The 14,913-nt window shown below is 42.8% G+C and overlaps 1 protein-coding gene across 1 annotated transcript in view; it reads right to left on the bottom strand.

Annotated features, from left to right (window-relative positions):
* Window positions 1–6,306, bottom strand: part of LOC126285265 (uncharacterized) — a 165,293-nt gene extending 158,987 nt beyond the window's left edge. The window contains exon 1 of the mRNA XM_049984556.1: window positions 6,224–6,306. The gene's annotated coding sequence lies outside the window, so the exon portion shown is untranslated. The remainder of the gene's footprint in view (window positions 1–6,223) is intronic.
* Between the last annotated feature and the right edge of the window lie 8,607 nt (window positions 6,307–14,913).

A 14,913-nucleotide genomic window follows, 5' to 3' on the forward strand; every position in this document is an offset into this window, starting at 1 on the left:
TTGTAATTTTGTCTTTACAAGTATCCACAACAACCATCACAACAATTATTTTTTAACTGTTGAAAACAGGAATGCTAAATTGTATTGATATAAAATGTGATTGTTACATGGAAGTGGAGGTAACATCTGTTCAATATTTAACCTACATTTGAACAATAATCAGTTTCCTGTACAAAGAAGACCATATGTAAAAATTATGTTGACTTTTGAGGGTCATCATGTTTGGCACAGGAAAGAGGTGAAAGGGGTTGCTTGTCAGGTTATGTTAAGAGAGAGACATGTTTTATAATATCTGCATAAGTTAAAATGTTGTGCAAGCAAGTGGAGCAAGAAGCAACAAATAAACCACGAAGATTACTGAAACCAACTGCCTTTTCTTAATTTTTTGCAATTAATATCACAAAACCCATTACTCCAAATCCTGCAAATCTGAGACTGCAAACCAGGAGATACTAACTATGCCATTTCAACTTCTACAAGGTCATTGAGAGACAAGTTAAGTAAATTGTGATAACTCATTTTCCTGGACAAGAAAGCAGTCAGTAGGCAGGACACTCGTCAGGTGTGGTGGCGCATGCAGATTTCACCACTGAGATTTTCAGGGTTGGTCAGAACTGCTGTCTAGACCAGAATACATTTTTTTTACAGAATAACGGATTTTACTGTCTTTTGCAGAATAATTTAGGAAGATATGAGTTGACCACAGCTATGAAGGATGTTTTCAGAGGTGTTAAAATATTGAGAGCAAGTTTACGTATTTTGAAGACTAAATTGTTGACAACTGTTTGCATGTGAAAAGAGTAAGTACAGTATGCAATTTGTTTATTTTTTTAATGTTATATTGTGCCTTATCAGTTTGTGGGCACACACTGCTTGTAACTAAATACTATTCATTTTATTCTTATTTTCTATTGGGATTCTTTTCATTTTCTAATATGGCAGACCAAGGTGCGGATATGGCAGACTAAGGTGAGAGAGAGGAAGTGGATCATGAGAGAGTAGAGAGGAATATTATGGTCTATTTTAAAGGGTGGCAGCGTTTTATCATGGTAGCATAGCATGGTGGAACAAATGTTTAAAGAAATGACAAAACCAGTGTCTGAAACAGAACATAGACTAAAAGGTCAAATGGTTTTCCCTCAACAGTCATTCGTGCCATTTGTAACACACCTTCACACTGGAGCTTTTCTTGTGGGAGCTGGTACCATTTTTACTATCTGTGTGTGGTGAAGACATGAGTCCTGTCACCTGTGACACATCATGCAAAATGGTGTGTCTCTGAAGCATGCCAGAGCCTACAGTTACAGAGGGTTGGCAGCCCTGGCTAGTCCACAGTTTGGGAAAACCTGGTTCATTAAACCTGAGATCAGCCAACAAAGACTGAGCTCCCTGAAGTGCTACCCATTTGGCACGACCCACGAGACACATGAGGCTTTACCACGTACATGGAAAATACTCTCCCACATTACACAACTGCCATCCCTTGTGTAATGTCAGATAGGCAACTCTCTTTGGAACGTCAAACTGGTCTTACGTAACACAAATCTGTTTAGTCAACGAAGAAATATGCCATACATTCTCAATTATGAGCAAATGTGAATGGTTTATTTTACATTAGTGTGCCCACACTTCACATATGGGACTGAAGAATAGAGATGTGCTGCAGCCAAGGATATAAATGGAGTATTCATGTACCTGAGCTATAATGAATCATGTAAAGAGGGGTGAACAAGAAAGAAGTTGTTTACACTGCTTACATACCTAAATAAAGTGGTACAGTCACCTAGGCTAAGCTGTACTATTTATGGCTCAGTGAGAGATTGATTATAATGTCAGAATGTACAACATGAAAGGCGGCAGACAATTTGTATAACTAGCTGCGAAAAGGGCAGCTGGGTATGGAGACTTGAGGAAGTTTAGGGCACGGAGTTTGTGAGAGTGAAGGGTGCACTGGAGGAACATTCCCCTCGTGTGCAGTTTGGTAGAGTAGTTGTGGTGGAGAAGGGGAGGAAAAATCTGAATGAGACTGATACTGAAGCAGGTCGGTATGACAATTAACTTTCTGTGCAGCTGCACGAATGGCCACCGGCAAACTAGTTAATGACAAACTTGACCACGTATTAAGTGAAGACGATATACATCACAACATCATTGATACCATTGGTGGCATTATGTGCAACATGTCCAGCAATGATTGAACTTGCAGATGTCCACAGTTTGTCAGTGAGCAAGCAGATTAGTACACTACCTGATCAAAAGTATTTGGAGATTTTTATGTAATGCAAAATTGACCACTAGATGTCACTAAAGGCAAACTCACCAGTAGAAAATGAGGTTGGGTGCACTGTGTTGCCAGTAGGGAAACAGCAACAGTAGACTGGATTATAGCAGATCCATTAGGCACATTTCAACCCTTCTAAAGATCCCCAAGTCAACTGTTGGTGATGTGGCTGTGAACTGGAAACCCAAAGGAACAACCATACCCAAATCATGACCAGCCAGTCCTTATGTACTGATGGACAGAGTCCGTGGGTTAGTGGGAGTGGTTGTAAAAAAAAAAAATATCACATGAAATTGTAAGAAGCAATCAGTCATGTGTTTGTGAATACCACAGTGCTCCCAGCAGTCCATCTAGCACAGTGACTGTTCATAGGGAGTTAAAAGGGATGAGGTACAGTGGTCAAGCAGTTGCCTATAACCCACACATTTTTGCAGTCAAAGCTAAGCAACACTTGTTGCGGTGAAATGAGTGATGCCAAAGGACAGAGAATAAAAAAAGGAAATGAGTAATTTGGTGTGAGGAATATTAGTACATCCTGTGGCAATCTGATGGAAGGGTTTGGTTTTGGTGAATGTGAGGAGGACGTTACGAGCCATCACAGGTAGCTGCAACACTGAAGTACGGAGGAGGTGGTGTTACGGTATGGGGTTGTTTCTCATGGTTGTGGTGCGTCCCCTTTCTGCGCTTAACAAAACCCTAAATGCGGAAGGATACAAACACATTTATCAGCACTGTGTACTGCAGAGGAGCAGTTCAGAGGCAATGACTGTATCAGCATTAGATGCACCCTGTCATAAAACTGCATATGTGAGGAAGTAGTTTGTGGACAATAACGATCCTCAAATGCATGAGCCTGCCCGTCGCTATCTGAATGCAGCGAATCTTGCAGATGAGTTAGAACGTCAGTGTCCAACGTCACTATCTTCTCTGGTTTTAGTTCTTGAGGAAGAATGGGCTGCCATCCTTCTACGGGGATTCAGACATCTCACTGTGAGTGTCCTCAGCAGAGTTGAAGCCATCACAAAGGCGAACGGTGGACACATTCTATATTAATGCTCAGTAATGTATGTCTGGATATTTTAGATCAGATAGTGTGTTGGGTGATATAGGGATTGTTGCTTGGAATTTGGTTTGTAGTGACAGTGGGTTTGTTGGTGTTAAGGGAAGAAACAGAGAGGCAGGATATTTTCTTTGTAAATGCATTGGTATTATCACTGTTATTTTTAAATCTAAACTCATACAGTGGATTTTAAGACAGTTTTCCTTTGAGTGACTCCTACACCACCGAAAAGTATCTTCACGGGGGCTTTTGAATCTAATTTACTTTTTCTTATTATAATCCACATTAGCAGCATAAGAGTGTAATATTCTACAATTTAACGCCATTCTATTGTGTTGATTTAGAGAAAATTCATGTCTTTTATTTGTTTGGGCACCCCGGAGATTTTGTTGACGGGATTCATCTCTATATATGTGTTGACTCACTCATCATCGCCCAGCCCAGGCCTCTAAGGATAGAAACTTGGAATTTAAAGAGGGCTGCGATGTTACACTGTAGGCGTCGTTTTAGAAGGAATTTTCCGAAATTCCGCCTCAAAGCGGGTAAAATAAGGAATGATATGTTTTTTTGATCAAAACTCAGTAACATACATAGACAAACGTCTTTGTTGGTGCTTTACATTTGATGTTTGTTCTGTGCGCCGGTGAAGTTATGAACCGTTCGGGAAGATGACAGAGCCGTACTACGGCGTCAAAATGGCGTATATATACGACTCCCGTTACGAGCAGCGTGCTGTTATTCAGTTCTTGCGTGCAGAAAAAGAAACCGTGGTGGACATCCATAAACGTCTGTGTGCTGTGTATGGCGATGCTGCAATTGATAGATGTACAGTTGGGCGATGGGTAGAGAAAGTTACAACCTCAGGAAATGCAGAAACAGAGCTCCACGATCAGCCATGCTCGGAACGTCCTGCCGCAGCCACTGCTACAGACATGCTGAATCGTGCAGATGCTATTTTTCGTGCCGACCATCTCTATGGGGAACACAGTTTGAAGATGACGAGAGTGTCAGTCACGCAGTGAAAACGTGGCTCAGCCTGCAGGACAAGAGTTTTACAAGCAGGGAACACACGCTCTTCCACGACGTCGGTGTACGGCCATAGAACGTGATGGAGATTGCGTAGAAAAATGGGAGATGTTCAAGACATTTTGATGTATGTTGTCAGCAAATTCTGACTCTTAACAATAAGTAAGTTCTGAGAAAAACACGTGGGGCATTACTTATTGAACGATCCTCATATGTCACTATTAAAGCAATTTTGAAGCTAGAACTACGAAAATTGGTATTTAGTTTCTCCGTCAGAAAAGACAAATATGTGTTTCAGAATTTTTTTGGGAATTTAAGCCCTATGGGGGTTAAGGAGCTCGTGAAAGTTTCTTTGAAAACAAATAATTATTAAAGAGCTACTAAAGCATTATTGAAGCTACGCCTATGAAAATTGGTATTTGACTTCTCGTTAGAAATAAAAAAAATCATGTTTCAATGTTTTTGGGCATTCAACCCCTAAGGGGGTGAAATACTGATGAAAATTTTTGTGAAAATATTACGTCATATTACAACATTTTTAAAGTCAATTGTATTTGGCTTCTAAAGAAATATGTTTTAGGTAATGAAAGTTTCTATGAACATATCACAATAAAAACTCAAAAGGTAGTATTAACAAATGCCTTCCACTCTAATTTCTGGAACTGCATTTTGGTTGGAAGCACTTCCAGAAAAGGCGATGCCTCTATGGCATTATTTAGTGTGAAATTACAATGAAATGAACACCCTTAGCTGCTTACAGGCGTTGACATACGTCAACGGGGACTGATGAAAATGTGTGCCCCAAATGGGACTCGAACCCGGGATCTCTTGCTTGCATGACACACGCTCTATCCATCTGCGCCACCGAGGACACAGAGAAGATGTTCGAAAAAACAGATACCATCTTAGTAAACATACAGTGTGTTACAAAAAGGTACGGTCAAACTTTCAGGAAACATTCCTCACACACAAATAAAGAAAAAATGTTATGGGAACATGTGTCAGGAAACGCTTACTTTCCATGTTAGAGCTCATTTTAGTTTGTTCTTCCACCTACGCTCAATGGAGCGCGTTATCATGATTTCATACGGGATACTGTACCTGTGCTGCTAGAACATGTGCCTTTACAAGTACGATACAACATGTGGTTCATGCACGATGGAGATCCTGCACATTTCAGTCGAAGTGTTCGTACGCTTCTCAACAACAGATTCGGTGGCCGATGGATTGGTAGAGGCGGACCAATTCCATGTCCTCCACGCTCTCCTGACCTCACTCTCTTGACTTTCATTTACGGGGGCATTTGAAAGCTCTTGTCTACGCAACCCCGGTACCAAATCTAGAGACTCTTCGTGCTCGTATTGTGGACGGCTGTGATACAATACGCCATTCTCCAGGGCTGCATCAGCGCATCAGGGATTCCATGCGACGGAGGGTGGATGCATGTATCCTCGCTAACGGAGGACATTTTGAACATTTCCTGTAACAAAGTGTTTGAAGTCACGCTGGTACGTTCTGTTGCTGTGTGTTTCCATTCCATGATTAATGTGATTTGAAGAGAAGTAATAAAAAGAGCTGTAACATGGAAAGTAAGCGTTTCCGGACACATGTCCACATAACATATTTTCTTTCTTTGTGCGTGAGGAATGTTTCCTGAAAGTTTGGCCGTACCTTTTTGTAACAACCTGTATATTATTTAGTGTGCCATGTTTTGGAAGATGTAATTTGTGAACAACATAGAAATTCGATTAAAGGAAAACAAAAAACATCTCTACAGACCCACAGTCAACGTGAGCGAAGCTACGGATGGTAAACTGATAGAATGTATAATTCTTGTAACAGACTACTGTACTAACCTGAGCGGAAAGCGCCCGTCGTATCGGGAACTACCACTTCGCGCCAGTTCTCGGTGTGGCCTTCGCTCTGGTAGGAGGTCACGACGGTGATGCTGTGGCCCCTGGCGTGCAGCGCCTTCAGGTAAGACTGCCCGAGGCCCCAGTGGCTGCGGCTGTGTATCGGGAAGAAGGCCAGGAAGTTGGCAGCGTCCAGGACGGGAAGCGCGCACGCCAGCAGCGTCACCTGGATGGCTCGCATCTGGAAAAGCGAGGCGTGTGCGGCGCTCGTAACTCCCACTGTGTGAGTCCTCAAACTGGCGAGAAGTCGTGGACGCAAGCAGTAGTCTGGGACAGCACGGCAATGGACTGGTGCACTGACACTGGTGTCACTGTTGAAATGCCGCATAAATGTACTGCGTGCAATCCAGAGCCACTGCAGTCCCCTTACCAGTGGCTAGTTCAAATGGCTCTAAGCACTATGGGACATAACATCTGAGGTGATCAGTCGCCTAGGACTTAAAACTACATAAACCTAAGGATATCATACACATCCATGCCCGAGGCAGGATTCGAACCTGCGACCGTAGCAGTCGCACGGTTCCAGACTGTTGCGCCTAGAACCACTCAGCCACCCCGGCCAGCGCCCAGTGGCTGTTGCTGTGTATGAACACAAGAGCACGTGAACAATTTAACTTTCGACATCTTGTGGATTTATTTGTTATTTTTCTTTGAATGCTGTTAAACGAAACATAGATCCTGCAGTCTGAAAGATGGGGCGCTTGAAAATCTACCGCGCGCCACTGCTCATCTAGAGTCCGTGAACTTGGCAACAGGGTCGCGAGCACACCTTCACTTGTGGACGGTTTAAGGAGCTTTTGCGCATGCGCGACTCGTGTGACGTAATTGCCTTAGGGCCAAATACATTCGGATTTGATAAACAACCTGCAAGGATCACGCTGTGAACATCTAGTCCTCGCCGCTCAACTACAAGTTTTACGTCAATGCCACCAGGTGTTAGCACACTGCGGCAGATTTTTTTCATCTCCATTTGCTCGGCATCAATCCTGCCGGATGATAGCACACTCCTCAGATATGCTAATTCACTCACTATATACTGTAGTAACATAACATGGGACGTTAGTATACGTTAAAGTTGTACTGACAGTAAACCAAATTTGTGGCTTTTCAAACTGTTGCATCACAAAAATACAGCCACTTAGCATGAACCTTTGTTGCTCATTGTCCCAATTGCATTACCAAGCAGGGTCCCTTCCTTTTCCGGAATGAACACTAGTGTATTTGAAATTCAAATGCCAGCATTAAAGTAATATCATTCGATTTCACTGCTTTAATTTCAAAGTTCAGTTAAGGTATTCATAGCTGGCTACCATAACCAAACAGAATTATATATAGATTACACAAGCACAAATTAAGAGTGCGAGTTTTGTTACCATATTTTAGCTTACCTGTGACTGCAGCTCAGCTTGGTACATACTAAATTTTACTATTGTTAATTGTTCAAAATCATTTAATTCAAGTTCAGAGTTAAATCTCTTAGTTCCAAATTGCGTAGATTCGAGTTGCTTTTGAGATGATTGTTGAGGTAGCCCAAGACTAACCTTATTTTATTGAATTTCGTAGTGCTTCAGAAACAAAGCTCACTATTAATTTCAGTCACTAAATTGACTTTCAATCTTCCGGTTTTATTAATTCTTTTGCTAAATTAAGTCAGAGTGTAGAGAAATTTATTACTTCAAACAAACATTCAGTTTTCACACAACACGTGTCAACCTTGAGTTGCCACGCTTTTAGTGCTAATTATATGTGCAATAACCTTTCTTTTTCAGTTATTATAGTAGATGCCCATAGGACTGGCGACCATAATTTTCCTCAAATATTTAATTAACGCCAGTTAATTGTTAACGTAACGACCGCACATTTACTTTCTTTATTAACTTTACCCCTTTTCAAAATGAATTTCCACCAATTTAATTTGCATTTTTCCTTTCATTTAGATGTAACCCTTTCCTCCCTCTTTACCGACAGATTAACTTCGGTGACGATTGGTTTTCCCAGATTTCCATTAGGTACACGCGGTTTAATTTTTCACTGCCATTGAGGTCGATAAGTGGGGGGGGGGGGGGGGGGGGGGAGGTTACAAACTATGTTAAATCTATTTTAAATGTAACAGAAAAGTAAAGCTGCGAGGACGCGTCGTTCTTGGGTAGTTCAGTCGGTAGAGCAGTTTCCCGCGAAAGGCAAGGATCCCGAGTTCGAGTCTCGCTTCGGCATACAGTTTTAATCTGCCAGGCAGTTTCGTATCAGCGCACAATCCGCTGCAGAGTGAAAATCTCATTCTGGAAACAGAGAAATAAATTGCCACGAAAAGTTAGCCGCAAAGGAACTGGGGCCTCCGAGAACAGATCCTTTGATTGAGAGTGACGAAATCAAAAAAGCGTGACTACAGGCGAACATATATCAAGGAAGTGTATAGTTATCACAGGTTGTTCTGTGAGTGCAGCGCAAGGATATCTCATTTTCAGCCCGGAGGTACATTCGCGAATTAATACTTCTGTTAGGGATCTTGTACGTGTGTGTGGGAACCCACGAAAGTTGTCATGCGAAATCTTACACATAATTTCGTTATGGCCATAAACTGTACTTAATTCTGCACAAGACAACAAAAATCGGCAAGAACAATTCTTTCTTTTGTCAGGTAAGTTAAGCGTCTTATTATTATAATAATATTATTATTATTACTGGCAGTGCCTGTAGTTGTATAAACTTGTTGATAATCGTAAATGTTATACAGCAGATGCTATTAATCTCACGTTCTCAGATTTATCTGAATCTAAAAATTTGTGAACACACAGAATGTATACTCACGTGCCGCCACTGCTCTTTGCATAGTCCGTACTAACCACACAAGTGTATGTTTCAGGACGGGGCAGTAGTTGGTGTAGGTGTGAATGAGTGCTGGGATAACCAGCCTGACCAAATTGTGATAAGGCACCATTCACCAGACAAAAGGCAGTGTGGACTGCAGATAGGAGAATTTGAGGTTTACGAAACATTTGAACACAACAAGTCCCCTGACTTCACGGCTCCTGCCGTTATAATATCTATAGCGTCATTCTATGGATATCTGATCGATCGTTTCCTGGCTGCAGGGTTGTTTTTTCTTTAACCTAAGTTTTAACATGTTAAAGGTCGCTTCTGCCGTACAGTTTAATATACTTTAGACTAAGAAATAAAAGTACCTGAATTTTCCTTTTTCCCTTCATAGACATGAACTTACGTACCTCTCTCCATTATATCATTTATCATCCAGTGATTCATGTTTTCGCTTTCGGTTTCAATGTCAGCGACTATATTTAACGCTGCTAGCATTTCTTGGCAGTCAGAGCCACCTGTTATTCTCATATGAGACAACAGCTTTTCCTGCGCACGGCTCCCGACAACTAATGTCGCCAAGCCTCGCTGCACCGTTCGATTTTATATACTTCTCATAGACAGTTTTGTGAGACTTTTGAGCTGTATTAATTGAAGCGGGAGGTGACAATACTTTTCTTCAGTTAGTTTCTCACACAAGACAATATTTAAGTTAAAATCGATTAATTAAAACTGTATATGGAGACAACAACACAGTATTGAGAGAGGTAGCGCAGTAGTAGGATGCTGGACTGTTATCTGAGAGTACCTCGGTTCAAATCCAGTTAAGGTCTCCCAGATTTTGGTTTCTTGTTCGCTTTCTCGGAGGATTCCTTTGATTCCTCTCCCATTCTTCGCCCCCGCCTAGTCATCGACGGTACGCTTCGCAAATGCAGTTAACCACACAAACTCTCTAAACTAAAGGCTATCGACTGAAATGCATGAGCGTAACATTGCACTCAGTTTTCATTTTGGTAGTGTTATGGCAATTTTAAAAAAAATACTTTTAGAACTTCTGTCTCCGCACCAGCTCTGAGCGATTAATATAGTACTGTTTTTATTTAAATCATTTCATTTATTTAATGCAAACTGTTTGTAGCATGATGATGCGACGTCGATCATTGGTCCCTTCGCGGCACGATGTACGCTCGCTCTATTGTTCCACAGACGTCTCTAACGCTTCGTTACTGGCGATTTGCTTTCAACTGAACTGCTGCAGTCCATTCGAGTGCGGCGCTCTAATCGTGGCAACTGTGCGTTTGTTACAAACAGTATCAACGGTGACGTTCCGATCGGTACAGGAACAGTCAGAATAGCAACACATCGGCAGGATATATCGGGGTGATGCCAGACTTTTGTCGATGTGAGTACGAATAGATTACACTCTTGTAGCACAGGGTCACCGAAAAGACCGTTAACATTTGAGAAAGCACTAATTCAAGGAATAATGCAGGTAAAGAGGAAAAAATTGGGACACATGCATGAAATAACATGGGATTATATTGAAATAAAAACGAGTGCAAAAAAATACAGGACGACATATGACGCTGACGACAACACCGCATGAGAATCGTGGTAAGCTGCAATGGAAGGCCTCGCGGAATTAGCCGAGCAGTCTTGGGCGCTGCAGTCATGGACTGTTCGGCTGATCCCGGCGGAGGTTCGAGTCCTCCCTCGGACATGGGTGTGTGTGTTTGTCCTTAGGATAATTTAGGTTAAGTAGTGTGTAAGCTTAGGGATTGATGACCTTAGCAGTTAAGTCCCACAAGATTTCACACATTGGAACTTTGTTCTTTTTTTTTTTTTTTTTTTTTTTTTTTTTTTTTTTTTAATGGAAGAGAGTCGTATGCCTCAGCAATAGCGGCGTGTTGACATTACCAGAAAAGGCACTGTTAGTGAAAATTCACTTCAGGGTGGAGAATCCGCTACTGCAGCTTTACGATTATATCGCCGTAACAACAACGTGTAAAGGTCTTGTGACAAGTGTTGCTGTGAAGAAAATGGTCACGAAGCTCGAAATCACAGGGTGTTTGGACGATCGGCCCCGTAGTGGGGGACCAGACGCATGTGTTGCTGCTGCTCGGACAGTTCAGGAAGAATTTCGCGGATTCATCTCCGCGGGTTCAAGTCGCACATCGGACATGCATTCCACGCTCTACTGTTTACAGAGCACTAAGCCGTACCCTCCAATGCTATCCGTACACAATCCAGCGTCATCAACAACTGTTAGCCATCGATTTTATGACATGGAGAGCATTTGCACTGCGGGCACCCGAGAAATGGCTGTCTAACTTGTTGTGGACCAACGAAGCCCATTTCACATTCCGACGGTCTGTCAACACCCACACCTGCAGAATTTGGGCTAATAAAAATCCTAGAACTGTCGTGGAAACCTTGATGCATGACGAGAAAGCCACAGTATGGCGTGCACGAGGGCTAAGCACAAAGTACATTACGTTTTGGAATTAAAAATAAATAAAGTATTGGAATTTTTTAATTATATACAGATGAAAGCCACAGTTAAATACTACTTTTATACATAGTTGCCATTTAAATTAAGGCACTTATCGTAGCGATGGACGAGCTTGGAAATTCCTTCGTCGTTAAATTCGGCCTCCGCGAAGTGTGAAGTGCGTGCTGTAATAAGGTTTCTGACTGCAAAAACTGTACACCTATAGAAATCTATCGGCAGCTTTGTGAAGTGTATGGGGACAACATAATCACAGAAGGTGGAGTGCGTCAATGGGTCATGAAATTTAAAAATGGCCGAACTAACGTTCACGACGAAGAGCGAAGTGGAAGACCCAGCATAGTGACTGCCGAACTTGTCAAAAACGTCGATGCCGCGGTCCGTGAAAACCGTAATTTCACAATAACGGAACTCTCTATGAGTTTTCCACAAATTTCACGAAGTTTGTTGCACGAAATCATTACCGAAAAGCTTGGTTACCACAAATTTTGTGCAAGATGGATACCAAAAATCTTGACAGAGATTCACAAAAATCAGCGATGGCTGCAGCGATAACGTTTTTGGACGCTTACGAGAAAGATGACGGCTCATTACTCGATCGCATCGTTACTTGTGACGAAACATGGGTTAAGCATGTGAACTGCGAGACAAAATTGCAGTCAGTGTAGTGGGGACACACAAATTCCCCCCAAAAACCCAAGAAATCCATGCAGACAATGTCGGCAAGGAAGGTGATGGCGACTGTCTTTTGGGACAGAAAAGGTGTGATTTTTGGGGATTTCCTGGAAAGAGGCGCTACAGTAAACTCTCAAAGGTATTGCCAAACTCTGCACAACCTCAGAAGAGCAATACAAAACAAGCGCAGCGGAAAGTTGGGCTCAAAGATCTTGCTGATTCACGACAACGCCCGGGCTCACACGGCAAATGCCACTCGTGAAGTTCTCGAATCTTTTAAGTGGGAGTTGTTTCCTCATCCGCCGTACAGTCCCGACCTGGCACAGAGCGACTTCCACTTATTCCCAGCAATGAAGAAGTGGTTGGCTATGCAGCGTTTTGATGACGACGCACAGCTTCAAGAAGAGGTAACCACGTGGTTGAAGGCACAAGCGGCCGAATTTTACGACGAAGGAATTTCCAAGCTCGTCCATCTCTACAATAAGTGCCTTAATTTAAATGGCAACTATGTAGAAAAGTAGTATTTAAGTGTGGCTTTCATCTGTATATAATAAAAAAAATTCCAATACTTTATTTTTAATTCCAAAACGTAATGTACTTTGTGGATAGCCCTCGTATTTACCACATCAATCGGGATCTGACCCTTTTTCTTCGAGGAAATGTTGGGTACTGCTTTTCAAACTGTTAGCGTGATGAGTGCGAAGTATGCCGATATGTTACAGAATCGTATCATCTCTAGCCTGGCTGATAAACACCTGCTGGGAGGTATGTCTTTTATGCAGCATGGCGCTCCATCCCACATTGTTACACGCGGGAAATATTTCTCGCGCACGTCGTTTGGTGAGGTTCGCCTGCTGAGCCGCTATTTCCATCAAGCTTGGCCTCCCAGGTTCCCAGACCTCCTCAGTCCGTCTGATTATTGGCTGTGGGGCTACCTTAAGTCGCAAGTGTATCACGATCGCCGGATCTCATTAGGCATACCAAAAGACAAACACCATCCAGCGGCACTTTCTCACCATACCTACTGATATGCTGTACAGTGCTGTTCACATCATTGTCCCTAGACTACTGACATCGTTGATGGATGATGGCCGACATGACGAAAATTTGTTACAAACAGCATGGTCTAACCTAAAAATGGTTCAAATGGCTCTGAGCACTATGCGACTTAATTTCTGAGGTCATCAGTCGCCTAGAACTTAGAACTAATTAAACCTAACTAACCTAAGGACATCACACACATCCACGCCCGAGGCAGGATTGGAACCTGCGGCCGTAGCGGTCACTCGGTTCGAGACTGTAGCGCCTAGAACCGCATGGCCACTCCGGGCGGCGTCTTTCCTAAAACTGAATTGTTATGATAACTACAGTCTTTGTATGATGTGAAGCGTCATCTGTTGGTCATTTTGTGCTAATTTTTTGGTTTCAATAAAACCCTATGTCATTTCAAGCAGGTGTGCGAATTTTTATTTCTCTCCCTACATTATTCCGTGAAGTACTGAATTTTCAAATCTTGACGGACTTTTCGGTCACCCTGTGTACCGCTGTTGTCGTACGGTTTTGTCTTACAAGTAAGAAGTAACTAAATACTGCACTAAGTTTTTCGATAAATTTACTAGTTCAGCAACATGAAGACGAGAAACGTTAAAAACATCCAGAGAAGACGTTGAAGCTGTTACCTCTAGACTCTACACTGAAGCGTCACAGAAGCTGTTAGAGGCACGCGCATTCATATAAAGAGGTAAGTATACAGGCAGAATACGGCGCTGTGGTCCGCAACGTCTGTACAAGGCAACAAGTGTCTGGAGCAGTTGCTAGATCGGTGACTGACACTACAATGGCGGCTTATTAAGATTTAAGTGACTTTGAACGTGGTGTTGTAGACGGCGCATGGAACACAACATCTCCAAGGTAGCCATAAAGTTGGAATTTTTCGGTACGATCATTTCACAAGTGTACCACGAATATCTGGAATCTGGCAAAAGATCCAGTCACCGATATCGCTGCGGCCGGAAGAACGGGGCCAGCGACGGCTGAAGACAGTCGTTCAACATGACAGAGGTGCAACCCTTCCGCATATTGCTGCGCATTTCAATGCTGAGGCATCAACAAGTGTCAGCGTGTGAACGATTCAATTAAACATCATCGATATGGGCTTTCGGAGCCGAAGGCCCACTCGTGTACCCTTGTTGACTGCTCGACACAAAGCTTCATGCCTCGCCTGGGCCCGTCAAGGCTGACATTGGACTGTTGATGACTGGAAACGTGTTGTCTGCTCGGACGAGTATCGTTTCAAATTGTATCGAGTGGATAGACGTGTAGATGTATGGAGACAATCCATGGGCCCTGCATTTCAGCAGGGGTCTGTTCACGCTAGTGGAGGCTCTGTAATGGTGAGGCATGTGCAGTTGTAGTGATATGGGACCCCTGATACGTCTAGAGACGACTCTGACGGGTGACACGTACGTAAGCAACCTGTCTGATCACCTGGACCCACTCATGTCCATTGTGCATTCTGACGGACTTGGGCAATTCCAGCAGGACAATGCGACACCCCACACGTCCAGAACTGCTACAGAGTGGCACCAGGAACACTCTTCTGAGTATAATCACTTCTGCTGGCCACCAAACTCCC

The sequence above is a fragment of the Schistocerca gregaria genome, chromosome 8, assembly GCF_023897955.1.
Source record: "Schistocerca gregaria isolate iqSchGreg1 chromosome 8, iqSchGreg1.2, whole genome shotgun sequence".
Classification (NCBI taxonomy): domain Eukaryota; kingdom Metazoa; phylum Arthropoda; class Insecta; order Orthoptera; family Acrididae; genus Schistocerca; species Schistocerca gregaria.